This window comes from Pteropus alecto, unplaced genomic scaffold (assembly GCF_000325575.1).
Source record: "Pteropus alecto unplaced genomic scaffold, ASM32557v1 scaffold24, whole genome shotgun sequence".
Taxonomy (NCBI): Eukaryota; Metazoa; Chordata; class Mammalia; order Chiroptera; family Pteropodidae; genus Pteropus; species Pteropus alecto.
In genome coordinates this window covers 10,771,717-10,776,080 of record NW_006439192.1, presented here as the reverse complement: position 1 = coordinate 10,776,080, position 4,364 = coordinate 10,771,717, and the positions used below count along the sequence as shown (strand labels likewise).

Here is a 4,364-nt window from a genome sequence, read left to right as displayed (position 1 = left end):
ATTTTTGTCTGGGAAGCTCTTTATCTGTCCTTTGACTCTACATGATAGTTTTGCTGGATAAAGTATTTTTGGTTTTAGATCCTGGGTCTTCATCACGTCAAATACTTTCTGCCAAGCCCATCTGTCCTTCATAGTTTCTTTTGAGAAATCAGATGCCAGTCTTATGGGTGTTCCCTTGTAGGTAACTATCTGCTTTTCTCTTGCTGCTTTTAATATTCTTTTTTTGTATTTAACCTTTGTATTTAACCTTTTAATTATGATGTGTCTTGATGTGGGCCTCTTTGAATCACTGGTTTTGGGGGTTCTCTGAACTTCCTGGAGTTGTATGTCTATTTCCTTTACCAGGTTAGGGAAGTGTTCCATTATTATTTCTTCAAATAGCTGTTCAACATCTTGTTTTCCTTCAGGTACACCAATGAGACATATTTTGACCTTTAATAGTGTCCCATATGCTCCTTAAATTATTTTTATAGTCTTGGCTTCTTTTTTCTTGCCATTCTGATTGAGTGATCTTGGCTTTCCCGTCCTCTATATATAGGTCATTTGATCCTCTTTTTTTTTTTTAATGCCTACAGCACCTGGTATTCCTAGGTGGTCTCCCATCCAAGTACTAACCAGGCCCGACCCAGCTTAGCTTCTCAGATCTGACGAGATCAGGCACGTTCAGGGTGACATGACCGTAGACTGATCCTGTTCTTTATTCATTTTGTTTATTCCTTTGTTTATTCCATTTAATACACTTCTCATCTCAGATAATGTGTTCTTCATTTCAGACTGGTTCTCTTTTATAATTTCCACTTTCTATTTTTGTGTTTTTTTATCTCTTTGTTGAAGTTCTCACTGAATTTATCTACACTTTCCAAGAGTTCATTGAGCATCTTTATAACCAGTGTTTTGAACTCTGCATCTGTTAGATTACTTGACTCCATTATTTCTGGATCTCTATTCTGTTCTCTCAGATGGTTTCTGCTTCTTTGTCTTCCCGTTTTGACTGCCTTTCTGTGTCTGTTTCTATGTACTAAGCAAAGCTCCTAAGTCTCCTGGTTTTATTAGTGTGGATTTGTGAATTAAGTGTCCAATGGCATAGTCCTGAGAGGGGTTCAAATTTAGCCCAAGTCTCTGCCCCTCTGGGGTCATCTGTTAAGATTCAGCAAGTAATCCACAGATGCTGTGCTTATAGTTGCCTCAGAAGGCAACACCAGAAACCAAGGCCAGCTGCCCTCAGTGTGAGTCTAGGCGCTGCTCAGCATGGAGCACCTGACTCGCCGAGGATATACCTGTATGTGGCTTGGGTGGGGCCACGAGTTGAAGGAGGCAGGATTTCAGGGAATCCTCTGGGCAGAGCGAACTCTGTTATCCAGTTTGATGATGTCTAGGCTATGTGGGCGCTGAGTTCACGCACTGGAAGGGGGAAGGGCTCAACAAGGAACAATGGATATAGCTGGCACTTCTGTATAGAGAGAATCTCTCCTCAGCCCTCACTCCAACAACGTCTCCCTGTGAGTCCCTGATGACTCCTGTGCGGAGCTGAATGGGCACTGATGCTCAGAGCAAGCAGGTGCATCACTGCAAAAGTCTGCTTGCAGGCACTGCCTCTTTAAGATGCATCTGCCGCTGCCGCAGCCTCCGTCCCACTCAGCTCCTCGGGACTGGGCCGACCCGCATCCTCGCCCCATTCTACCTTCTGCTGTTACAGGGTGATTTCTTAGATTTCTCCCTAGTTGTATGGCTTATTCCTCTAGATCTCAGGTGATTTTTCCTTGCTGTTGCTCCTTGTTTCTATCACAACTTTGATTTGGTTGCCAGAGGGATGAACAGAGCCTCTATCATCTATGCCACTTTTTTTTCTCCCTCTAAAACATACTTTTAATAAATCTTTGCTAAATCTCACTGACCTATGATTCTCCACTATGTCAATGAGGAAGAACCGAGGAAAAATGCTTATTACACTCCTGTGCTGTCATTATCCCTCTCCTTCCCCTGCCATTGAGACAACACTGTACCCCGATTGGCCCTAACGGTAACAAAGCCATGCCAAGCTTTAAAATGATTCTACATCTTCAAATTGGATTCTGTAAGAACACCTATTAGCAATTTTTTGCATGTCTTTGGATCAATATACATCCCAACATGAAGTCATATTCTTAGAAGGCACCTTAGAAGATGATAAATTCAACTACTTCTTTTTTCAGAAATCTTCCTGGCCTAGGCTTTTCTTCAGCTTATACATTTACATGTTGTGGTATATATAATAAGAAATACATTTGGTTTTTGTCCCTGATTCCTGGTACAAAGATCCTCAAACCATTAGACTTTCCTAAGGTAAGAATGTCTCTTGTCATTCATAAACTGACCTTTTTGAGTTTATGCTAATGAGATAACTTTTCAAAAGCCCCTAGGTAATCTAAGGTTTCCAGGGGAACCAATCCTGAGATTAGAGGGTTGGAACTGTCAGTCCAGGCCCTGGACTAGGGGTGGGGAGCGAAAATGGAGATTGAGTTCAATTACCAATGGCTAATGATTTAATCAACCATGACTATGTAATGAAGTCTTCATAAAAACTCAAAAGGACTTGGGGGAAAGGGTTCCAGAGAGCTTTCAGGTTGGTAAACTCATGGAGAGTCAGGGAGAGCAGCCCACTCAGAGAGAGCAATGGAAGCTGCACATACCTTCCCAAATACCTTGCCTGATGCATCTAGTTTATCTGGGTGTTCCCGAATTACATCCTTTTATAATAAATCAGTACCTAGTAAGTAAAATACTTCTCTGAGTTCCAAAGGGCTGCTCTAGCAATTTAATCTAACTTAAGGAGAGGTCTGTGAGGACCTCTAATCTACAGCCAGTTGGTCAGAATCACAGGTGACAACCGAGACTTGGACTGGCATCTGAAATTGGGGGGGTGGGATCTGACTCTATCGACATGTAGATAGTGTCAGGATTGAGTTTATTGCTTGATGGTGTTGGCAAAAACACACAACGAACAGGCCTTTTGACTATTTATTCCCTCTGATCAACTATTTCCAGACTGCTGATCATCTATCTGTATTGCAGGTAATTCAGGCCTCTCACATTCTATTTTTGAACCTGAAGATACTTTACATTCATCCCCATTATCTTGTTGTTATTTTGGTCATTATTCTCATCTACGCTATCATTTAAAAATCTTAGTTATCTCTCCTTGCTTTGTGTTGCATCTGATGAACATGTGCCATGTAAATGACAGTGGAATAGGACAGTTCTAAACATGCTCAATCTGGAGTGACCAATCTATACATCTCTAATATGATTGAGACTTTCTGAATTAACGAATGCTAGGCCCACATCACACAACACCTAAGTTATGTTAAATCCTATGACATGAAATTAAAGGAGAAACATGATGGGACATTATATTCCTCTTCTACCCTGAACAAGAAGTTACCACAGACTAAGTGGCTTAAAACAGCACTTTTCTTCTTAGAGTTTCTGTGGGTCAGGTATCCAAATGTGGCTTAGCTGGCTTCTTCACTCAGCATCACACAAGGCTGTGTGGGGGCTAGACTATAGTTTTTTATTTTTATTTATTTATTGTTTTCAATATGAGGGCTTGACTGGGGAATAATCCTTTTTCAGGCTAATCCAGGTTGTTGGTAGAATTCATTTCCTGGTGGATGTATAACTGAGGGTCCATCCTTTCCCTGGCTATGAGATGGAGGCTGCCCTCAGGTCCTCATGGCTATCAGCAGTTCCTTGACCCTTAGGCTGACTCAGCTGTGGCTGCTCACTTACCAAACCAACAAGAAGAATGTCTCTAGTACAAGTTAGCAAGATGGAGCCTCACATATGCATATTCTAAGGTAATCATGGGAGATGTGAGAAAAAGCATGAAAGCAAAAACCAACTTGGTAAGAGATTGGTCTGAATGACTTACAAGGCCACATTGAAGAATTGTGAGAAATGACATTGGCTGATGTATTAATTAAGATTGTGTTCCTCTAGGAGTAACAGACTAATAAGAGCTTAAACCCAATAGTGTTTTAGACTAGATTCATCCTGGCTCACAAGAGCTGATTATTGAATTTTCAGGAAATTTGAAAGTTGATTGTTAAATACAGTTATTATTAAAAATTAAGCGGTATAAATATTCAATTAAATTAACTATATTACAAAGTAAATAAATACTCAAATACATTTATTGTATCTATATAGTTCGAACAGACTATAATGTATTATCTCTGCAGTCAGTGACATAACATTGGTAGCTTAAAATATGCCACAGTGGGAAAAGTTATAGCACAGAAATACTAATGATCAGGATTTTTTCCGTGGAGCACTGGGAATTAATCTGTACCAAGGCTTAAACTCCACAAGTTTGTTTGTTTATT

General features: G+C 40.4%; 1 pseudogene; it reads right to left on the bottom strand.

Moving 5' to 3' along the window:
- Positions 1 to 566: 566 nt before the first annotated feature.
- Positions 567 to 685, bottom strand: LOC112483485 (annotated as a pseudogene).
- Positions 686 to 4,364: the final 3,679 nt, after the last annotated feature.